At 49.7% G+C, this 24,622-nt stretch overlaps 1 long non-coding RNA gene across 1 annotated transcript in view; it reads right to left on the bottom strand.

The window, feature by feature from the left end:
- Positions 1–2,304: 2,304 nt before the first annotated feature.
- The window catches only part of LOC123277589 (uncharacterized), a 37,749-nt gene continuing 15,431 nt past the window's right edge, over positions 2,305–24,622 (bottom strand). Inside the window, exons 2-3 of the long non-coding RNA XR_006514647.2 lie at positions 13,693–13,830; positions 2,305–2,906 (exon numbers count right to left, since the gene is read on the bottom strand). This is a non-coding gene — a long non-coding RNA (uncharacterized lncRNA). The remainder of the gene's footprint in view (positions 2,907–13,692; positions 13,831–24,622) is intronic.

Here is a 24,622-nt window from a genome sequence, read left to right on the forward strand (position 1 = left end):
AAACAGCAAAGGGACAAGTGCAGTGCCTGGCACGTAGCAGGGCCCAGGAAGGGGAAGGGAGGGGATTCTATTGCCCGAAAATTGTCCCACATGCTCTTACAGAGCGTTTCCCTTTCCCATTTCACCTCCCTTCAACCTGGGTGGACCTTTGTGCCTTCTTCAATGAATAGAATGTGCCAGAAGTAATCCTGCCTGACTTCTGAGATTAGGTCATAAAAGACAACGCAGTCTCTTTCTGGCTTTCCTGGGACATGCCCCTTGGCATCCCTGGGCTGATATTAAGAACTCCGGTGACCCAGAAGTCACCAGGCTGGAGAGATGGTGTGGAGAAAGCAAACAGAGATGGAGAGAGATGCCAGGGAGCCCCAGCTGCTCCATCCTCCTGCGACTGAGTCTTCCTGGCCCAGGCATCAGACAGTGAGGGAGGGAGGGTGCCTTCAGAAGGCTCCAGCCCCCAGGCTTCAAGCCACTCCAGCTTTTGCCAAGTACAGTAGAGGAGAGGTGACCCTGGCCCTTGAGAAAGATCAGTGCTGTTGTGGTTTCTAAGTTTGCTATGGTTTACGCTGCAGCCCTTGATGTCTGGGAGAGGGCGACACTGGGATTGTCATCGTTCAGCCTGGAAGATGCAGAGAAGGAATCAGGATTGGGACTGGACGAGGCGGAGAGGAAGCCCACCAAGCAGGTGTGTGGGGCAGACCCTAGATGACCGGAGGCTACCCCTGGCATATTTCTACCAGCTCTTGTGGGGATGGGGCCTTCTTAGAATTCCCTGGGGCAGTTACCTGGGCAAGAAGACAGAAAATACTGACAAAGCCAGCTATAGGGTTGGAAAAAAGTTCTGAGACCTTTCCTACGACCGCCCCAAGAAAAGGAGAGAGGAAGCCAAGAGCAAGATGCTCATCACCCCCGCCGCAGAGCCCCAGCAGGCCATAGAGATGGCCAACCTACAAGCCAAATCCGCCTGCGGGAACAGCGGATGGTGCCGTTCCAAACCCTCAGCCAGGGATGGGCAAACTACAGCCAGTGGCTAAATCCAGCTTTCTGCTGTGTTGGTAAAGAAAGTTTTATTGGACCACAGCCATGCTCTTTTGTTTACACAGGGTCTATCGCTGCTTTCACACTACAACCAGCGAGCTGTGTACTTATGAGAGAGACGTCTGGCCCACAAAACCTAAAAATATTTACTATTTGACCTTTACAGAAGAAGGTTGCTGACCCCTGCCCTACCCTATCAAAAGTGAAATCCTGGTCCAAGATGCCCTGCCCTGGGGGTCTGCCCCATTCATTCACTCAGTCGTTAGACACTTGTGAGCATCTCATTCACAGCAGGCTCCAAGCTCCACCTTGGAACAGAAAAATGAATAGATACAGTCCTTGTCCTATAAGAGATCACAGGGCTGTGCAAGGGACCACCACACAATCACAGGATTATGGTACAGAATGGAGGCACAGCCTGTAGGAGTCTGGCAGCCTAGAGAGAGGCGACCCATCTTGCTTGGGAGTGGTGGCCAGGGAAGACTGGTCATTCCAGAGGAATGACGGTGGCACTGGGTCCTGAAGGACAAACAGGATGTGGTGAACACATAGGGTCAGGTGAGGATAGAGGGGGTTCTGGACAGAGGGAAGGATACACACAAAAGCAGAAGGGGAGGGGGAGGGCATCTAGAGAGGCAATTCAGGTCACTGTGCTGGGAGTAGCTGGAGAGAGGCGGGCAGTGGCAGGAGAAAGAGCTGGCAAGTTAGGACAGGCAGGTTATGGAGGGCAGGCAGAGCCCCAGGGCAAGGCAGAGATGGCAGGTGCCAAGAGCTATAGCTCGGCCACCACGAAGGACCCTGAAAAGTATAACTCACTCAGAAGGAGAGAGAGCACGCAGAGATGCCACGGGCTGTGCCTACCTTCACCAAGACATGGAGATTTCTATGTGGGTCTGTTTTTCTGTCTTCATCGTAGTGTACCCGCCCTGGGCCTCTGGGCCTTCCTGGGTTCAGAGGGCAGGAGCAGCCATAATGGGCTGTCCATAAACCGGCAGGGCCATCCCTGTGCACATCTTGCTGTTTCCAACCTAATGTGCTCAGTGTCCTTCCTATCTTAGCAAGTTTCTTCTCAAGCCAACTTCTAGGCAGGAAACAAAAACTAATCACCAGGTAGCACACATGAGTGGGCGGGGGGTGGGGGGGGCACAGCCACAGGGCGCATGACATCTTCAGGGGAGCTGAAGGTCACTGGCGCCCCCGAAACCGCTCTCTAAAAATGCAGCTGGGCACGTGTCTGGGAACAAGCCAAGGAGAGGCGTTCTATCTTCGGCCAGAACGTGGTAGATGAAAACTTGAGGGCAGACAGAGGCCCCCAGACCCTTTGTTCTGTATTGTGCACTCTGTAAAGTTGTGTTGTCCTCCCACTTTCCCTTCATGAGAAGCAGATAACTTTATTGCTACTTCCATAATATTATTGCTAAATACAGTGGTGTTTTCTGAAAACAATCCGAATTGTAAATCCTGTTCCCCACCACAGCTCGGCTTATGCAACTGTTATTGTTATGATTGTTATCATTATTATTTTGTCTAAAGGACTAAGGGGTTTGAGACACTGCTATGAAGAAGGCAAACCCTGAAATGGAAACTTTCCAGCAGGGCTGGTGGGGGGCAGGGCTTCTATGGCACCCGCCTCGGGCTGGACTATCTCGTGCACACCCCCTGCCGAGAAACTTGGTTTTCCTGTATCAAGAAGGCAGAGATGCCCGGGGATGGGACGGACACTCAGCTTGAGGGCAAGTCCCAGTTCTGCCCTGATGTCCTGGGTGACATTGGGCAACACGTCCTCCAACCTTGGTGGACCTCAGTTTCTTCATCTGCAAAAGGGGAAACTGGATGATCCACCAGTCTTGCAATAAACACTTTGAGCTCCTCTGCAAAATAAAACAAATTTAATTTAATTTAAAAGTCAAAGCCTGTTAAAAACCCACCATCCTAATCCTCAGAGTTGAGAGGTATAAAACCCACGAAAGCCACAGTCCTCCTGCAGCTTCAGCCTCTTGAACAGTGTGCAATTGGGTCAAGGATCTATAGAGGGCAGCCTCCTGCTAACTAAGATCTAAGGCAAAAACGCTTCCGTTGATCTATACTTTCTCAGCAAATGCAATAGAGCCAGAAAGGAAACGGAAACCAGACAATTAGTTTTTTATCTTTGGAAGTCAAATAAATCTCCCATAGACCGACATAGCCATTGGGAAAGTTTAATCTTGAAAATAAAAAGTATGTTTCTAAAGCAGTTATTCACAAATCTCGTTTTCACTAGGGGAAGATTATTCTGCAAACAGGGATGTAACTTGTGAAATATTATCACCTGAATGAGCAGTCTGGTGGCATAGACTCCATGAAAGTGGGCAAGTCTTCTTTGAGGTCCTCTTAAAGCAAATCTCAGGCCACCATCCCATCCCCCACCCCCAGTGGCTTCTTTGATGCCACTCAGGTGTGAAACTTCATGCCGAGGAAGTGGGGTTTTTCCTTTGTGATGTTGCACATCATTCTTTAAATGATCTAGCTTGAGCCTTTCATTCCCATTTTGTGAGCCTTGTGCAACTAGTTGAAATTTATGTTCAAAAGTCTATACCAATTAAGGAGTTTGACCTTACTGACAACAGAAGACATTCCAATTAAAACAAAGAGATACCATGTTTGTATCCTTGTTTGACAAAAATGTATGAATGACAAGTATTAAATTGAGCCATTATGAAATGGTCATTTTTGTAGGTCAAAAATTAGCAATTTTATATGATTCTACCTACATGCCAGGGTTGGTGCCAGGTGCTGGGTGCACAACCGAGATCCAGACTGGTGGGGTCCTGATTTTCTAGGGTCTGATCCCTTGGGATAACAACCAGGCGAGGGGGCAATTTTAATACAGGGTGGTAGGTGCTGTATTAAGGGCAGAACAGGCTGCTGTGAGCCATGAAATAGAGGAGCTGGCCTAGGGAGGTGGGGAATGGCTTCTCAGAGGAAGCGATGGCCAAGTGGAGACAAGAGCAAGGGGAAGTTTCCTTTGCAGTTAAAGCAGGGGCAGTGTTCTAGGCAGAGGGGCTGGCAGGCCTAGAGGGGCGAGCGGTCCTGGAAGAAGTCCAGGGTGCCTGACTCAGGAAGGGCCAAGAGGAGAAGCACAGTGCAAGAGGAGAATGGGGAAGCACGTGATGGATGGGGTGCGAAGGGCCCTCAGGGCTGCGATGGAGACAGGGTGCTCCCTCCTGAGTACAATGGGGAGCCACTCAGAGATCTGAGGCTGACGAATGGCAAGATCAGTTTGGCCGTTTAGAAAATAAATTCACTCTGCCTTTAGTGTAGAGAATGGATGAAGTGGAGTAAGAAGCTGGGCAAGGAGGCCAGCTGAGGTGAGAGGTGCTGATGGTCTGTTCGAAGGAGGCGGAAACTGAGACAGATAAACAGACAGAAGGGAGATTGTTTTTGAGTTGGAATCTCAGGACTTAGTAGCTGATGGATGCGCGAGACAAGAGAGAGGAGGTATCCGTCACGGGTGGTGCCCACTCAGATGGGGAACAGAGCTGGAGAAAAGATTTAGGGAGGAGATGATGAGCTCACTGTTGGACATGTTGGGTTTAGGGCATCTGAGTCTGGCAGCAGCTGCATGCTCAGGTCTGATGCTCAGCGGGGAGGTCTTAGCAGGAGTCAGCACAAAGCTCAGGGCTGGAAGAGGCTGTTGAAGGGGAATGCACACGGCTCGGTCCCCCCAACTCTAATGTAAACATGCATGGGAATCACGCGGGCTTCCATTAACGTGAGAGTTCATGGGCTCCAGCTCAGCCCCACTAATTAGGATCTCAGGGATGGTTGCTGAGAATCTGAATCTTTACCTGGCTCCCTAGGAGATGGATGGAGACAGTCTGGGACCAAACCTGTAGAAACTCTGCTGGTGCTATAGAGGCAAAAGAAAATAATGGCAACAACAGAGGAAACTATAATATTTTCAGTTTCTTAAAAAAAAAAAAAAGAATCAACACTAGTGAGAAAGACACTATAAATGGCTGTTGGGACAGGTACTGAACTTGTAAATCTAAAGACTTAAAATGACAGTGAAAGAAAAACCTAGAAAAGGAAGAAAAGCCTAGAACTAGGTGGTGAAAGAGGTGAAGAATTCATTTCTTCCTGCCAAGGTGCCCTACCAACCAGTGTTCTTATATTTAATGAAACTCTTGTCATAAAGCGCATTTATGATGGAAACCCAAGGTGGGCAGGTTAAACATACACAATAGGCCCCAAAGAACGAAATTGACCACAACAAAGAAGAAATAGATGCAATATTCAAAAGGAACTGTAAAGTAGCTTAGTAAGACATCAGGGTTCCTTATATAGTCAGATGTGTAAATATGCACTCATTGTCTGAGCCTCTACCGAAGGCACAAATCGGGGAGAATATTAATCTCCCCCCCGACGCCCCCACTCCCGTTATGCTGTTTATATCTCCATTAGTGCACTCGGCTCAGCCCGCCTGGGACTTGAGTTCTTTATGTCTGTGTCTGCTCTCCTGCCACACAGTGCATCCCTCTAGGCAGGGACCTTGTCTTCCTCACATCCGTGCCTAGCACCCTGGCTGGCACAGAGCTGGCATTCAATCATTATTTGTTGACTTGAGTGTTCATCAACAACAGAGCTTTTCGATCCTTTTTTGCAATTCCAGAGTTTCTCTGTTTATGGCAAAGCTGGACTTGGAATTCTCCCCGTGTCGACATCAAAATGATTTTAAAACACCAACCCTAAAACGGTTTTAGGAAAGAAGGCACAACAAAAGAGAAGGAAGGGGGACAGAATGACCTGACACTCAGAGCCGTGTTGCGTGACAAAAAACGGGTAGGAAGGAAGAGACTCCTGAGAAGGCCACTTATTTGGGATTCACGGGCTCACCCGCACTCTCACGGTGCTCTTCTGATAAGCTGCAAAATCTAAAACTCCTTATTAAATGTCAGATAAATCGGCTAGCCCGGGGCGAAGCCGATGAATGGGCGGTGTGGGCTCCAGTCCGGCTCTCTGTAATTGATGGGCTCTGAATAAGCAGAACCAATCCAGGCTGATTGTGGATGAAATGACTACAGCCAGCAAAGTTCACATAAGAAATATGTGAACTTTAAAGTACTTGAACACAAATCAAGACAGTGAGTTTTTATAAAAATCTTTACTAGCTCAAACCACTGAAGCTCAGAATGACCTTTATCCTTGGGTTGAGTAGCTGGTGGTGTGGGGAATGCGCACACCGTATATCAGGCTTAGAGCCACAGGAGAAGTGCGGTGGGAGAGAGAATTTGCCAGATTCACCGCTCCCAGCCCGCTGTGTCCGTGTCCGTGTGGAAACGGGGGCAGTGACTCGGGGTGTTAACTTCTCTCCATTGTTCCATCTGAGCACATTTTTCCCCTTCTTTTGTGGGGTGTTGGATGGGACCTCATATTTTCGCTTGCCCTTTGGATAATGGCATCAGGACTCTGGGCTGCAGTGCCAGCCTCTTGTCTCTGCTCAGACACAAACTGGGCCTTTTGGAGAGCCGGGGACCCCAGACCCGGGATCAGCTGAACTCAGCAACTGTGCTCCACATGGGCCTTGCAGATGCTGGACCAGCCACATTTGCACAGCACCTCTTTGTACCAAGCCCTTCGTGGGGGTTCCTCTCTCACCCACAACTGAGCCCTCACCCACCCCACCCCTGAGAGGAGGCCCTTTCACATATGAGCAAATGGGAGGTTCTGAAGGTCTTCAGCTATGAAAGGGTAGAGCTGGCTTTTCGGCTGCATCTGTTGGACTGCTATCCCCTGCTCTTTGTACCACACCAAGATGTGTCCCTTCATGACGGACCAGGTCAGCACTGTTCTCCTCGTATTCCAGATGGGGGTCTTCCTCTTTACCCTCACGGATCTCCCAGCGATTTGGTGAGGGCATCAGAAAAAAACACCGCCTAGAGTAACAATTCCATGCTATGACTTGTCAGAAAATTCTTTTCTATAGCAACTATGTGTTCTAATTGATTTATTACTTCATTCCTTCAACTAAGATGTCTTGGGTCTTCTCTACGCACCAGGCAACATGTAGGCACCCAAATGTGGTAGAGTTGATCCTTCCCACAAAGGATGCATGATCTACGGGACAGGGGAGAGGTGACCACGGTTCATTTTATCCCACAGCAGTGGGTAGGAGGACACATACAAGAAATATAGCAAAGGGGAGAACCTGCTTCCACAGTCAGGAGGGCTTCCTGGAGGAGCTGGCCCTTGTAGGATGGTTTGTATTAGGATGTGTAGATGGAACAGAATAAGAACCCTTATTATGTGCTATACTCTGCCTTCTAAACCCGTGTGTTAACTCAACTGTCCCTCGAAACAGCCTTACTAGGGTTTATTGTTACCTTAATTTTACAGATAAGAAACTGAGGCACAGGGAGTTAAATTACTTAAAGATCACAATGGTAGGAGCAAGCCTCAAGCCCAGGCAGTCTGGCGCCCCGCACTCACGACCTTGCCCACGGTGTGATGCTGCCGCTGTCTGAGGGAAGCGAGAGCCTGGAAGAGGACCATTTGAGCAGAGGCGGAGTGGCCTGGAAAGGATGGGGCGTGTGTGGGAAAGATCCAGCGGTCCTGTTAGACTGGAGTATATACTACATGAAGGTCAAACAAAGGTCGACAAGATGCAATGCACATTGAATTGGAGACCACTCATTCATTCATTCCACCAGTACTCACTGAGCATCTACTTGGTACCAGGAGCTCCATTAGGCACCAGGAGACCTAGCCATGGACCAAGGTTTCAAAAGACATGGGTTTGGGCATGAGTACAAGTCAGGGAGGGTAACTTTCCAGAATTATCTAGACATTTCACACTTGCCCTTTGCTTATGGCTGCCTAAAGCCGCTAGAAATCAAGACCAAAACCGTGTATCTCCTAGCACGGATTCAGAAGCTACTCGAGGCGGAAGCAACCTAAGGAAGGTTGACAGGTGAAGGGCAGGACGCCTAGTCAAGTTTGAATTTCAGATGAACAACAGATAAGTTTTTAGAATAAGTGTGTCCCAGATAAGAATGGGGCATACTCGTACAGAGAAGTATTCGTTGTTTATCTGAAACTCAGATTTAACTAGGCATCAGGTATTTTATTTGCTAAATCTGGAAACCCAAAACCTAGTGATGTTTTAACTCAGCTGCCCTGTTTTACAGATGGGCCAGGAGAGAGCAGAGTCACGGTCGTCCTCAGAGCTGGAGAGTGACTCAGTCAGAGGCCTGAGTTCAGGTTTCCAGGACCCAATCCAGGGTTCTTCCTGCTGCACCGGGCTGCCTTCCATGTGCCCAGCTAGATGGGCCAGGAGGCAGGGACAAGCTCTCGAATGAATGAATCAAGCCGTTCAGCCACTTCGCGCTCCAGGCGCCTTCCAATCCCACCGGATCCGAGACCCTGTTGTGTCGGCAGCAGGATGGCTGTGGAACAGTTCTTAATCAGGAGGGGAGAAGTACAAATTTTGATAGTGAAATTCCCCCCGAGTCAAGGTCGCTCTGACCCTAGAATCAAAGGCTAAAGGCACAACAGGAAGTGGTTTAGCCACCAGGATTGTCCCTGCCCCACCCCCAGGCCGAAATTGTAGACAGGTGTGCAGTGGCCAGTGTGGGGCACTGGTAAAATGCTTCAGGGAAAATCACAAAGCAATATCGGCCACAGCTTGGGGGAAGTCGAATTTTCCCTTCAGAGCAACATCTCAGGAGACTGTGGCCAGCTTCAAGGTGCCTTTATCTGAATACATTCCATTAGGAAAGGAGCAGGAAGACGCCCTGGCCTTTCAAGGTAACTCAATCAGACTCTGTGGCATTCACAGGGGTATCGGTTACCATAAGCCTCTCGGGGCAGCAAGGAGATTAAGACGCGGATTACCTGCCACTTACTATGTGTCATCAAGAAACGAGCAGCTTCGGCTACAAGCCCCGCTTAATCGGGTCTCGGCAGGCTTTTCTCAAAAGGATGGCTGACAGCATTTCTAAGCATGTTTTAAACTGTTCGTCATATCAGGGATAGGGACTCACCAGCAGAGAGTGACAGCAATGTCAACAGTGGCCATGGGAGGAATTTCTGATAAGTGGCCCTTTGTGAAACGAAGAGAAGCGGGACCAGGGGCATGCTGGGCGTTGTTATGGAAGCTCTGAACCCACTTAAATGCACCCTTAATGCCAACATCTTGGGCATGTTTCAGCCTTACATTTCACCCCTCAGTCAGTCGGTGTGCTTGGTCAAGACAATGTGGTTGTCAAGACAGACATAATTGTGTCTGACAACATCTCTGGCGACAGAAAAAGCCAGCATTACCCCATTCTTTGAATCTGGGCGGTCGGACCAAGAGCGGGTTTTCCTCGCCAATGATAGCCCCCTGTGAGAGCCAGGAAGCATGGCGGCCTGAAAAGGGGGTTGGGTCTCAAGTCACTTTGCAGTCTACACCAGCAGTCACCAAACTATGACATGTAGGCCACATCCAGGATCCTGGCTGTTTTTGTCTACAAAGTTGTATCGGAACATAGTCACACTCGGTCATTACACATCATCTATGGCTGTTTTTGCACTTCTGCAGCAGGATAGTTCCAGCAGAAACTCTGTGGCCCACAAAGCTTGAAGTATTCGCTATCTGCCCTTAACAGAAAAAAATGGCCGAGCCCTGGCCTCCAGCATTCCTTGGAAGAGCTCTCTCAGTCTGGCTTAACCTCAGATCTGCACTGCCGGCTGCGGGAATGGAGGTCACGTCTCGGCACGTTCTAAATTCCAAGATGTTGAAAGAGTAATTGTTGAAGAGAAAACCTTACTGAGGCCCAGTATCTATGAATTCCAGGTGGAGAATCTTAGCTATTCTCTCCACAGAGAATTTCAAATTAGCCAAAAGAGATAGAATACCCACTTATGATAATTTTCCTAAAGTGGATTGCTGATCAGGCTCAGAAATGTCAGGCTCAAAAATCCCACTGGCAAAGGGAGTAAGGAGGGGCCGACTTCTGACCTTGGCAGTGAAGCTGCCCACAGTTTGCACCCAGACCCCCTTCCATCCTTACCTGCCGTACTTTCACTGCATTGTGGTAAATTATGCATTCTGTGCCTGTGTCGCTCCTGTCACTGAGCGAGAACTGTAATTTCAAGATGGTCATCCCCACCTCTCTCTCCGTCTCTGGCCCTGCACCCAAAGGGAACAACTAGATGTTCCCTGAACACAACCTGTTCTCAAGCTATACCCTCCACAGAAATGTCCTTCCTTCTGTCTGTTGATGCCCTCCTGTCCTGCAAGGTCTTCTCCAGTTGAATCCTTGACATTTTTCCTGAGACCTCCAGGTGGGCAGCTCTTCTCCCCTGCTGCGCCTCAAAGTAATTCTTCCAAACTTCTCTTGTGAAACTGATCAGATTCTACCGGACATTGGTGTTTTCTGTGGCCAGAAAACCCATGGCACTCATAAATTAATGGTCTCCACTATTCTTGAGTGATACCAAGACGCGGGGGTTGGCATGGTGAGGATGAAGGTAATGCATTGTGGAAACTCTACCCACTCAACTCCAGGACCCTTTTCAAATCAACTGCCTACAGAGAAAGTGGGTGGGTCCTCAGACAGTGGCACTGTCCCTGTGGCTAGGACCGTGCCTCGAAAAAGGGATGTGGACCTTCAGTGGGCAAAGCCAGGAAGAAAAGCCCAACAAAGAAGGATGGTGGCTTCACGGGGCCTCCAGGCTGAGGTGAAGCTCTGCCTGATGAATGACAGCCACCTAGACTGGGAGAGAAGTCCACTTCCTCACTGTCTGTGTGGGCAGGGGGAGAGGACCACTCACCCCCAGCGCCACCTCATCCAGCCCTCCATCACATCAAAGAGGGAACAGGGTGTCAGGTCATTTTGTTAGTGAACAAACATTTACTGAGCACCTGTTGCATGCCAGGCCCTGGGGGAAGTGGTGAGCAAGACTGGCAAGTTTGCTGCCTTCACAATGCTTACACTCCAGCCCCGACCCAGCCCAGGAAGATATGTGATCCTGGAGAGTCTGGAAGTGAACAGGAGCCACAGAGCCTTGGCAGCCATCTTTCTTCCCAGGTTGGAGGAGTTTTCAGACGGTGCCGTTTTGAGTCTGAAAGTGGAGAGGTCACTGGGAAATAAATCCCCTCAGTGCTCGTGTGATACCACAGAGAACAGGTCAGTGCAGGAGCCGCAGGTCTCCCTACCTGATCCAGGTTTGGGGCTGGCCCCAGGTGTCAGAATGGCCCAATCATGGCCAGGGCTGCCTTGGAGTTTGAGGGAGGGCTGAGGGGGTGGCCCAGTGGCCCGCAGTGTTCAGACTAGCTCAGATGTCAGGGCTGGTGCCCATAAGGGCTCTGCACCATGGTCCAGGTGGAAACTGGGCTCAGATTCAAGAAGTGCTTTTCCCAGAACACTAGTGGGGGTGCTGGGGCTTGAACCCAGGCCCCTGGCTCCCAGGCCAGTGCTTTCTGCACAAGGTGACTGCCTAGGGCTCCTAGTTGGGTGGCAGGTGGATCGGCCGTGTGCTGAGTGACTCAGGGCAGCAGGTAGCTCACTCCACCCTCCCAGCATCCCCTTCTGGCGTCTGGCTGGGAAGGAAGTTCACAGTGAAGGAGAGCTTCAGTGGGTTTGCCAAAAACGCTCCAAGGTTATCAACACCACTAGTTGCCCGTAAGCCCTTCTAAGGCCAGAGCAGGCCCTGCTGACCTCAGCATCCGCAGAGCCCACACAGCGCCTGACGCCCTGGGAGCACTCTAAGCTCTTGGTGAATGAGCCTCTGACCGGCTCCCACCCCTGTCCCCAAGGGGTCTCCTTTTGCTCTAGAACTGGGCCCTCTGCCTCTCCTCTCCTCTGGGCTCACACAAACGGCAATGGGGCTGCTCTATACTGTACTAGAGGATGGTTTCCCCAGCCCTCCTCGAAAAAGCCTTTAAAAATATGATTCCTTATCTCTCTGGTGACCACAAACTAGGGTTAGGCCCAGGGCCTGACTTTATGGGTTCTCACCTGGTTGCAGATGCCAGGCAGGTAAGACTGGCTGCTGCCCCATGCTCTCCTCTCTACACCTGTCCAATCCCCCACCCATGGTGGACTTTCAGGCTTGGCCCATGCTTGGGCATCAACTGTGCGTGCTGTTGACCCTGTTGATGCGTGGATGGTGGGATCATCGGCAGCAGTAGAAGGGACCTGGCGGCATCAGGCCTTCCCCAAAGTTCCTCTACGGTAGGCAAACCCTCTCTCAGCTCTGTGACTCCTGCATGCCCTGAGCCCCCACTGCGCCTCTGATAGTCAATGCAACCTCCGACCTTGAACCTCCGGGGCTCTGGCCTCTGCTGCATTCACCTCTGTCTCCTTTTCCCGTGGAGAGGGAGACTTGTCCGACAGGAATGAAAACTGCATAGGCCAGTTCATCACTGTGCTCTAAATTCCCTGGCAGCCTTTCCAAATGCCAGTCCCTGCTCATGCTCATGCCCAAGGTGGGACACCTTCCAGGGGTCACTTGTGAGTGGCTATGCAGGGCGGGGAGGGATCCCTCAGTTCCCCGGCCCAGCCTTATCCCACAGGAAAAGCCAGAGGAGGGCCAGCTCAGAACGCGCACTCCCCCTGCCAGGGGCCCAAAATCGCCACAGCGAACCCACCCTGGGAGAAGCAGAGGGCAGCAGGTGCCCTGCACCAGACCCCGAATCCACCAGACTCACCAGGTCTCTGCCCCCCGAGCCGGCGCCACCCCCCACAGCCCAGATCTGCAGTCTTTTTCTGCAGACCCACGGACCAGGCGCACAGCTCTCTGTGTTGCTGGAAAGTGGAGAGCAACTTGTTTCTACCAAACACTGTTTCTATTGCTCCTTTCTACCCCCTTGGCTCCTGTGCCAAAGTCTGCCTTTAATAGGAACCGCCATGGCCTCCCCAGCACCACGAGGATCTGCCCCTTTCTCCCTTGGCCGCTCTCCCTCCCTCTCCTCTTGTCTCTCTCTCAATTTCTCCTCTTTTCTGCCTCGCATAGGTAATTGTGAGACGGTGACGGAAAGCTCTAGAGTATTCAGTTCCAAACGCTACCCCGCAGTTCTCAGAAGGGCACAAAGAACCGAGGTGAATGTCACATTGAGTCCCTCCAGCTGCACCTGCTGGCCGCCCCGGCCCCTCCGGTTCACCGGGGGGTCACCGAGCGCTCGCAGATTCTCCGATGGCAAGGAGAGCTACTATGTTTTCAGTTCACAGTGAGATTAAATCTACAACGTTTGACCCATCTAATTTATTTTGTGGCTGATGGAGCAAGGAAAGCCCGTACTAAGATCTGGATGCATTTCTTACCCCTTAAACAAAACACCGTGGAATTTGTAGGGAGGCGTCAGCAGCCCGATGTTCCGTCCCAGGCCTGGATAGGAAATCGGATGTGTAAAGAGCATTGGGTTCTGTAGCTTGGGCAAAAGTCAAGCTGACCCATTGCTGTTTTTTCCACTGAACTACAGGCTCGTGCTAATCAGTGTTGGTAACGTGAGGCCCTGATGGAGGCTGCCGACCCTGACCAAGGTCACACCCTGGTCTGAAGTGCGCCCAGACTTAGCTGTGCTCTTCAGTGCCCTCTGACTGCCCCATCCACCTTCGTCCCAGGCCGCCCCTTCTTCAGCCAGAGTCAGGCTGGTCCTCTCCTCCTCCTCCCAGCCTGAGACAGCACACTCACCTGTGGTTTCCAGGTTTGAGAAATTAAATTGCACTTCCAGTCCTACGAGCTGAACTCCCCCTAGCGGCGAGGCTCGGTCCTGGCTCTCGAGTGGCCACTCACTGCGGATTCCAGAACCGCTTTGTCGGCAGCAGAACACTTTAAGAAAAAAAAAGAGAGACTGTAGGTGGGACCCCAATAAACCAAACAGATGCAGCCCAAGCTGCCTGGCCTGGAGCACGGTGGGGGGCCTGGACTCGGCCCTTGGGGATGCTGAGACACAGCATGGACCTCAGTCTGAGAGCCTCAGGCAGCAGAGAGACAGTGCTCACAGCCAGGGGAGCAGTGGGGACACAAAGGGCCAGGAAGCACTTGCTCTGCCTGACAGGAGGGTTGGAAGGAAAGGTCCAGCCAAGCCACAGGCAGAGCTGTCCTGAGCCTTGGTCTTGTGGGCAGGAGGGGCATCCAGGGCTGGGGGCAGTGTGAAGAGGCATGTGGGAGGCCCAAGAGTTCCCGGAGTAGTGCAAGGCTTCTTCTGCATGTGGTGGCAAGGCTGGCCAGGGAACAGGACAGTCGCTCAGGGCAGGTTGGGAAGGCATGGAGGAGGAGCCAGGCCTAGACCCGGTTCTGGAGGCCACCTGTGGAGTTCCTTCAGCAAGTGCGAAGCAGTGCGGGCTGTGGGGTTAAAGATGGGCTGGCAGCAGTGGGAGAGGGTGTCGGGGAGTGAGCTCTCAGGCAGGGAGCCAGTGTGGACTCTGCTTGAGACAGGATGAGGGGGCTCAAAGCCAGAGGCAGTGGGATGGCGTTCAAGGGAGAGCAGCCCTGGTCCTGAGCGTGGTGAGGGACAAGGAGGAATCAGGGCGCTTCTCAGCTCTCTGCCAAGGCAGAGAATCTGTGCTGCTTATCAAGAGGAAACACAAGTAGGAGCAGATCCAAAGGATGCAAGACAGCAAGTTCAGCAACGGCAGACCAAGTGTGCCCAAGGAGGTGGGTGGCAGCAGCTAACCTCTGTTGAGAATTGACTGAGAGACTTTGCAAAGCACTTTATATTGTCTTATTTGATCCACAAGACAATTGGGTAAGGCGGATGCTGTTTTCTCTTCTTTTTTTTTTTTTGTGAGGAAGATTGACCCTGAGTTAACATCTTTTGCCAATCTTCCTCTTTTTCTTTTTGCTTCAAGAAGATTAGCCCTGAGCTAACGTCTGTGCCACTCTGCCTCCATTTTGTATGTGGGTCACTGCCCCAGCATGGCTGATGAGTGGTGTAGATCCACGCCCAGGATCCGAACCCATGAACCCAGGCTGCCAAAGCAGAGCGAGTGAAACTTAACCACTATGCCACAGGGCTGGCCTCTCTATTCTCTTTCACAGATGAGATCACTAAGGCTCAGAGAGGTGAGGGGATTTGCCCTAGATCACACAGCTAAAAGCAATGGAGGCAGGATCGGCATTTACATTGTTCGATTTCAGGGTCTGGCTCCTTAGCTGTGACCCTACAATGCCAGTAGAAACTTCAGACGTGGACCTAGGGCTGGGAAATGAGATTTGGGGTCCTTTTGTCGGGTGCCATCAAGTCTGTAAGAGCAGGGTGTTTGCAGAGGTCACTTAGGGATCGGAGGCCTCTCAGGTACAGCCCTCCAGTGTGGCTAAATCAAATCCTCTGTCTGCCTCAGGGTTCCTGGCAAGGAGGCGCCCGTAACGCCGGAGGGGCTTGACCTGCGGCCCCGGGACTGTAGCTCTGCCAAGATGCATGTGCCCCCTGGGACCAGGATGTGAATTTCAGCTGAGGCTAGGCAGCGCTAGTTATTAATTATAACACATTAATTACGACATTCGGGGAATGCTCGAAATGGAGGCCCGCAACCCTCTCCCAAGGCCATATCTTGTCTCATATTTCTCACTTGAAGCCGTAACGAAGGCCTGGAATTAAAGGCAGGTCGGCCCTCGCTCTGGTTGGCATTGAGGTGGGTGGGGAGAACCATATCATTGCTCCTCTGACTTTCAAATGCTGACCTTTCCACAAGAGAAGCTACAAAGACATGTCGAGGGATGGAGCAAGGAGCCCAGGGAAATGCACGTTCCAACAGGAGGTTAGGACCCAAAGAAGAAGCCACACCTTGCAATAAATTTAGCCAAGAAACAGTGAATTCGACTGGGCTTGTGTTTTTTATAGAAAGACAACGTTTGTGTTTTCAATAATTATCCCACATAAAGGAGTAAAGGCAGTGGGAAGGCAGTGCTACTGGCCGCTCTTAGTTGACCAGTCTTATTTTTACCGGTTTGACCATTGTGCAGTCGGCTGGGTCATTAGAGGGGCCGGCAGAGGGGGTGCTGGTGTTTTCAAAGAGGGATTTCTATAAGAATAAATTTATCAGGAGGGTCTGCAAGGAGTCCCTTCTGGCGTGTGGGTGTGACATTAAAAACAACAGCTAACACCTCCTGGGCGCTAATTATGTGCCGCATAGAGTTCTAAGGCGTAGGAAGGGATTGGCTCATTTAAGCCTCACCTCAGCCCTGTGGAGACAACATAGTTACCATCACCGTCTGCCAGAAGGATCAAGGCACAGGGGCATCCTGGCATCTGCCCAGTGTCCCCCAACTAGCAAGTGCTAGAGTCAGGAATTGCGCCCAGATGGTCAAACTCCAGAGTCTACCTCTGAACACTCTGTCACACTGATCAAACTCTAGGACATATAAGAACCACCTGGTATATAAACCCAAGAGAATTGAAAGCATATATCCTCACAAAAACGTGTACATGGATGTTCATGGCAGCATTATTCACAGTAGCCAAAAAGTGGAAACAACCTGAATGTCCATCAATTTATGAATGGATAAAAAATGTGGTAGGTCCATACAGTGGAATATTATTCACCCACGAAAAGGAATGCAATACTGACACCTGCTACAATGTGGATGAACCTTTAAAACGTTATGCTAAGGGAAAGGAGTCAGACACAAAAGACCACATAGTGAATGATTCTTTTAATATGGAATATCCAGAATAGGGAAATCCATAGAAACAGAAAGTACACCAGTCATTACCAAGAGCTGGGGAAAGGGTGAATTGAGAGGGACTGGTAATAGGTCTGGGTTTCTTTTCAGAGTGATAGAAATGTTCTGGAATTAGTGGTGATGATTGCCCAACATTGTGAACATACTAAAAAAAAAATCACTGAATTGTGTACATTAAAAGAGTGAATTTTATGTTATATGAATTATATCTTGATTTTAAAAATTGCCAAAAAAAACACAAACCAATCCACCTGATATATCAATGCAGCCACTTTCAACTTTGCCCTTGGCTGGTCCCTGGGTTGCAGGATGGCCACCCCAGTTTCAGGCACCACACACACAGACACAACAGCATCTAGTGGAGAAGAGAGGAATTTTTCAAAGAATAGAAGCCCCCCAGCATCTGTCCTCGCACGTCTCCCTGGTCAGGACTGGGCCCCCTGCCCTCCACTAGACCCACCTCTTGCAGGGGGATCAGGGGCTTCTGGACCCCTTTAGACTCATCTGGATTTGCCCCTGAGTTTTTGCCAGGGAGAGGTGGACACCTGAGCAAAGCAGGACTCAGTCAGAAGAAAGAAGGGCAATGGCCGTTTGGAGGCCCTCGTCTTTCTCTGGTACACCTGGAGCTTGTTAAAATACAGAGTCCCAGTGTCCGTCCCCAGAGCTTCTGACTGGGCAGGTCTGTCACAGTTTTCAGAACCCTACACTTGACGTAAGCTCCTCAGGTGCCTCTGACGGGTGTCCTCAGACCACACTCAGAAACATTGTTCAATGGGGTCTGAAAACCCTCAAGCTCTCCAGTTACCCCAGATCTTCAAATAATCCCCACTTCTCCTCCCACCACCACTCACCCTCTGGAAACAGAGCTCCAAAAAGTGAAGGAAGGAAGAAAGCGATGGGGGAGAAAAGAAACGAGGAAGATGGGAGGGAGACCAACGCTTCCTCAGCCTCTATCCTGTGCTTTGACACACGTCCCACAGTGTCTCTGCAAAGCAGCTATTGCTCTCCCATTTCACAGACGTGGAGACCGAGGCTAAGAATACCAGCAACTTGCCCAGGGCCACACGAAAGTGGAGGACCAGGAATTCAGACCCCGGTCCTGGGTCTGCATCTGGAGCTGCTGCCACCAGACCCTTCTTCTCACCACACACACTGCCCGATAGACCAGAGGATGGTCAGGCCCCAACACACAGAACTTCTGAATTAACCGCGAGTCCAGCTCGGTTAGAGAGCGACTATCTCTTCGCAAAGAGGGACTTCTAGGACTCTTATCGAGAACAGAAAGTCTTTCATTTTTTCACTTCAGAAAAAAAAAGAAAAAGAAAATTGTTCTTTCTCCCAGTATTAAAATTGTGCACCTATACCTTTTGGCCTTTTTTGCTTTAATAGTGCATTTTCTCTGCCCTTGGCTTTGATATCACTAAAAAGATGAACCTCATGCAGCCACTCACCATGCATTTATGCTAAAAGGACAAGCATTAGAATGCACTGCTTCCATTTCTCTAAAGCCACGTGCTTCTGCAATTCCTGCTCTCTAGACCCATGAATGGGCAGAACTGTGGGGAAGCTTCTGTTCACAGTCATGAAAATGGGTCAGAAAATACTTCACAATAGCTGTCACAGAGCGGCTCCCTGGGAAAGGTTGTCACCTAGAACCAGCTCGTTCCCCTTTTCAATCAGAAGCACTCGTTTTTTCCTCTAGCCGTCCAAGTCTCTTTTCTATGGATCAGAAACCTCTTAAAAAGATGGTTTTAGGAGAAATAGAAATCTGAATTTTAATGTAAATGTCAACTCTGCAGCATCATCTCCCTTGAGAGTTTTCCAGGACCATTCCCACAATCCCCCGCCTCCCGCACAACTTCGTGGGTTTTGGTTCTCAGAGATCGAGACTTCTCTCTGGCCACAAGGAAGACACTATTGAAGGCTCTGGGGTAGGTGAATTCAGGCACGTTGGCACTCTCCAAAGAAAACCGTAGTCTTGGGCTGGGACTCTGAAACACGGAATGGGGCGAGAAGGTCAAGTTCTGAGCATCAAGGTCGAGGTCTCATTTGTGCAAATCTACCTGAGTTGCTGGTGAGCACACTTGTGAACATCCCCAGTGTGGGTGTGGGGCGGCTCATGAATCTGCAGGTTGGATGGGGAGAAAACAGCTCCGTGGGAGGCTGGAATTCACAGGAACCCTGGCAAATTAAGGGGAGATTCCACGAAAGAAGAAGACAGGGGATTTGAGTGGAGAGGTAAGTGCTTGTGGGCAGAGGGTTTCAGACTAGGGCAGGTTGGTGCCCATGCAGATCAAGCTGGAAGACTGAGAAGGTACAGACAAATACCCTGTGAGCTAAGTCTGATCCATTAGCCTTAAAAAGTAAAATGTTGAGCCAGCCCCGGTGGCCTAGTGATTAATTTCAGCATGCTCTGCATCAGCGGCCTGGGTTCAGTTCCCAGGCACAGACGTACAGCACTCGTCTGTCAGCAGTTATGATATGGCGGCAGCTTGCATACGGAAAGAAGAATATTGGCAAAAGGTGTTAGCTCAAGGCAAATCTTCCTCAGGGGGAAAAAAAAAGCAGTATTTCTGGGAGTGTCACTTGAGCATCAGGGAAGCACAGGTGCAAAGTCCCCTCATATAAAGTAGATGACGGATCTTCAGTGTCATATTCTAGCTCTGAAGGCAGGACCGCTTTAAGCTGATAGAGCAGGTGAATACAACTCGGTAGCATGTGGGACATGTAAGGACTCCCTGTGAGACGGGCAACGTTCCATGAAACAACGACATAAGGAATTAGTGTTAAGAAGGGATCAGGGGCCAGCCCCGTGGCCAAGTGGTTAAGTTCGCATGCTCCATACGGCAGCCCAGGGTTTCGCTGGTTTGGATCCTGGGCATGGACATGGCACCGCTCATCAGGCCGTGCTGAGGCGGCGTCCCACATAGCACAGCCAGAGGCACTCACAACTAGAATATACAACTATGTACTGAGGGGTTTTGAGGAGAAGAAGAAGAAGAAAAAAAAAACAAAGATTGGCAATAGGTGTCAGCTCAGGGCCAATCTTGAAAAAAAAAAAGGCATCAAAGTTGGGTCACACTAGACGTATGCCAGTGTGGCCACCCTTCTGTCTGTGTAGTAGGCATCGGTCTAAGCACTTAAGCTGCATCATCTCGTTTGTCCTGGCTCACCAAACCCGCAAGGGAGGTTCTATTTTTATCATTCCCATTTTACAGATGAGGACACTAAAGCTCAGAGAGGAGAAGTAACTAGCCACAGGTCACATGGCTCAAAAATGGTGGAGCCAGGATCCAAGCCAGGAGCCCCACTGCAGTGCTGTCCTCCTCTTACAAGGAGCTGAATCGATACTTGTTGGACTGAATGCGAGTCAACGATCCCTTTCCTGTATTGATCTAAAGGCTCCTCATCGGGGGTGTGACCTCTGGGGTGACCCCTCCCTGAGGCCGGTCAATGGGGCAGGCCCTAATGCAAGAGGGAACATCCAGCTGCTCTATCTGCCATCTTAGGTCCTCGCTTGGAGGCGTTGCAGGCAAACCTTCCAATTTATGTGTTTGCATCTCAAGTTGGGAAGCGTCCTATGAAAACACCGACTAAAACAATGCAACTCTGAAAAGTCTGGGGCTGAGTCTTTACCGTGGACACATGCAAACCTTGCCCAAATCGTACTACTAGCTTTGCATCCTGCCATTAAACTGTCATGATAGGAAATAAATAAAGTCCCAGTGCGCTGTTCGGCAATTAGCAATTATAGCTCACCCTCTTTGGTAGCCTTCACACTGCTCTGTAATTGTGAGATTAAAAAGCTATAATTTACATCGTTGGCTATATGTGTGTGGATATCTTTCTATGACAAAGCAATTACCCAAGTCATTATCCTCATAAAGTAATCTGCAATTGTAGGTAAATAATGATTATGTAGCTGACAAATGTTACATTATTGACTCATAAAACAAACAGTAGGATTTATCTTTTCATATGACCCCATATGATATATATTCCAGGCGTCCGAGGTGGGGTCACTTTAAGCTAATAGAACGTGAGACAGATTTGCATGCCACTTCAGAGTCTGGAAAGTACTTTAAGGTGCATTTTCCTGACTGGTCCACACAATTATGACATAAAGAAGGCAGAACTGGTCATGTCATTTCCATGTGTTACAGAGAAGATGGGGGCTCACAGAAGATAAGGGAACCAAGCGCATGTGGAATTCCTTTCTCAGGGAGGCTCATGGAGATGAAGAATTCTCTCCTGGAACAGCCTGCCCTTCCCTCCCAAAGGCTCAGAGGCTGGGCTGAAGGACTTCTCAGTCTTTGCAGGGCACTCCTGTCCATGTTGATGAAATGGAATAATTCACGCCACAATGACATCCCCCCCCAAAAAATCAAAAGGCTCTATATACTTCAACTATATTTTATTGCTTTGTTCAGTAAAGTTGGCCAAAGGTCATAATTCTTTCATTGTGTCTACACAAAGCCAAATGGCCATTTGAAAAATGTGAAGCTAAAAATGTTCAAATGCAATGATTCTGTATCTACCAATCAAATTTTATTACTTTCCTCAGTGTGACCAACATTATAATAAATGCTGACTGATTGCTTGGTAAAGAAAGAGTCAAGAGCCAAGGCATGAACAGAGAGGGCAGGAGATCTCCAGAGCATGTGGCCCACAAGACCAGATTTCAGATCTGAGCTGCTCAAAACTGTGTTTTCAGAGACCCTGGAGTGGAAACAGGATGGACCATTGAGACTGAATTTACTTTTATTTCTTCCTTCATTCAACAAACACATTGAAGGCCTACTGTGTGCCAAGCAATGGCCCTGGGGCTCCCACATAAACAAGACAGGTGTAGCCTTGTCCTTGTGGAGCCTGGCACTCAGCCCAGATGGAGGAAGGAAAGGCATGAAGAGGACGGGTGATTATTCCACGTCAACAGAAGGTTTGAATGCTATTCAAATGCCAAAGTTTTATTAAATCTTATCTATTTTTAAATGAGTCTATTTAAGTATTTTAAAAATATTCCAAGTTTTATACTTACTTCCTTAAAAACAAAAAAATAGTCTAACAAAAAATCACTCAAGTCAATCTGTAGGTGTTTGTCACCCTATTGAAGCCATGTGCCAAGTGGTCCAGTCTCTGAGTGACATGGCGCTCAAGTGAACATGGTCTGGAAACCTAAAAGGCATTTCAACAGCACAACGTCCCCACCTACATTTCTATAGACATTCATGCATTCACACATACATACACTCATGAAGGGGATGCATGATCCAGGACAACATTTCTCAAATTCCCCCTTTTCGTTCATATCATTTTCCCTCACACACTACAGCTTCTCATCTACTCCTCTCTTCCAAATATCTAGAAAATTCTACTCACCTCCACTAGAGTCTTCCCATCAATACTGCCCCAGCCCCCAGTCTATAGTCTTTCTTCCCTGTACCCCTGCCCCTTCTCCTGTCTGTCACAAAAGCCCAAGAAACCTCTCTGATAATAGAAGGACTTTCCAAGAAGAATGGAGAGGGAGGGAAAGGGGAGTAGGTAACACCAGAATGTCCCCATATTAATGAATTGTGCCCCTTCACATGGATGTTTACAGCCAAGTTCTCTACCTATGATCGTTTCAATAAATCACGGAAGTGGGTTACCAAAGAAGATTTTAGAATTTCCATCCCTGGAGATAATGAAGAAGAAAAATAGGAGATTCACACTGGGGCTGACGGGAGCCATCAAAATATTTGTTTAACATCTGCTTTAGCCGGGATTGTTAGACTCCGCCACAATTGGTGGCATTGTTCCTGGAGCTAATCTCATAGATTCACCCCTGTCTGTATTTTTAATTGAATTGCCCTACAGGTAAATACACGGAGCCCCTTCCAGTGCAGACACCCTCTGCATGGGTATCATCCTTGCCCCGGACTCTTTGTGTGTCAAACGAAAGCCACTCCAGAGCCCTGAGTCCAAAGTAGTTAATTAACCGAAATCAAAGGAGCCTTTGTTGCCACCCCAAATCTTCCTCTCTTCTCCAGATGGGGACAGATTCACCGACAATTTAGTTCCATTTCTGAGAACGGGTTCTCAGGTTTCCCTTGTCGGTGACTAGAAAGGGCCAGGTGCCATCAAGGACTCCTGTTCCTGAGGCTCTGCCAAGGGCCAAATCAAAGGAAGCAGAAGGGCCTCAAATCAGTGGGCCAGGACCCATCAGGGATGTCGAGGCTTTTGGTCCGGGACCAGGATGGGGGGTGGGGTAATCAGCAGAGGGAAGTGCTGGAGGGTGGGGGTAGTTGACTGATGACATCACAGGGCCCTGCTCAAACCCTCGAGGAGGAGGTTCTGAGTATGGGCAGCTCCTCTCAGAGAAAAGCCCACTTGAGACCCCATCCAGCAGGGTCTAACAGCCCCGCGTTCCAGCCAAGCGAGTCACTGCTTACCTGGATGAAAGATCAGCGCCAGGATTAGCTTTAAGAGAATAAAAAAAAGGAACCCACCTTATAAGATCAGCACAGTCCAGAATAAGCAAAGGGCATTCCTTCCTTCTGTGTTTACCAAAATCCATTTTATAAACAGGAAAGATTAGCGGTGGGGTGCAGGAAGCAGGATATGGCCAGTGGTCAACATATCCAACAGTCAGAAAGGAAACGGACAAGGGACCCAGCACTGTAAAACCCGGGACACCAGGAGGGGAAACACATCTCATACAACGTCGGATGTAATTACCACGAGTCCCTGCAAGGTGGATATTTACCAAGGAAAGAATCGACACTCAGAGGAGAAATAGTCATTGGTTAGCCAGCTCCACACAGCTGGACTTAATCCCAGGACGGTCGGACTCCAGAACCCGCCTCATTCCAGAGAAATCGTGTGGCTTCCTGCGCTAACTAGAAAGCACCCTTTGGAGCTTGAAGGAGACAGTTTTAAAAATGAAAGGAGGTTCTGCTTCATACAGTGTGTAATGAGGTGCTAGGGTTTATTTTAATGCTAAGAACCAAGCATAAGCTGAAAATAGATGTAGATTTAAGAAGATTTTCAAGCAGTGGTTTTCAAATGATGCTTCTGCAGCCCAGGGCAGGTGGAGGTTGGGGGAGGGGAAGGACACAGCAGCACCTGGGGACCTGGGAGGGAGGAGCAGCAGCCAGGCCTCCTTCCCTCCTGCTGCTAGCCCAGAGCAATGTATACGCTTCTCACCCAAAATTGCCGTGAAATTCCACTGCTGAAAAAATAAGGATAAAATGAACAGCTTTGGTCAATCATTTTTACCAGGAGGATCCAGGAACGTTGGGACACTAGGGGGGCATACAGAAAGAAAACTTGCCTTCACGGCTCTGACTGAGCCTCTCTTCTCAGAGCCTCCAGCAGAGCACACAGCAGGGGGCGCTTCTAGACCCGCAGACATGCAGGGGCCGTGTTGGCTACTCTGGGGGAGCCAAGGTCTCGCCAGCTCTGTGAGAAAGAGGAGTTTGGGGTGATCGCTGTTGGAGATCTCCCCGCTGTGTAGATGTCATGGTACCGCAGAAGGAATGCTGTCTCTGGGTTCAAGTCTTGCACCCCTTTCTCACTTGGGTGGTCACGGGATCTCTCAGACTCCCATTTCCTCATTAGTGAGATTGAGAAAACGACATCCGCTTTGCAGGATTCAGTGAGAACAAGTGAGGTGCTGCTGTGGGACGCGAGGTCCTGCCAGGAACCCAGTATATGTGATGTGATTGTTATTGGGAGAGATGACAGGGCTTGCAAATCTCCACCCAACCCCACAGAGCATCTTGAAGCTGCCTGCTTGGCCTCCCCTCCCTGGAAGTGGGGTCGGGGGGGGTCCCTGCAGGTTTATTAGCACATGTGAAATAGGGCTTTCCCTTATTTGTCCCAAATAAAATAACTGATGTGATGAAAAGCCAAGGAGTTCAGGAAACAGTATTTTCTGAAATACAGTTCTCAGTGA

The sequence above is a fragment of the Equus asinus genome, chromosome 2, assembly GCF_041296235.1.
Source record: "Equus asinus isolate D_3611 breed Donkey chromosome 2, EquAss-T2T_v2, whole genome shotgun sequence".
Classification (NCBI taxonomy): Eukaryota; Metazoa; Chordata; class Mammalia; order Perissodactyla; family Equidae; genus Equus; species Equus asinus.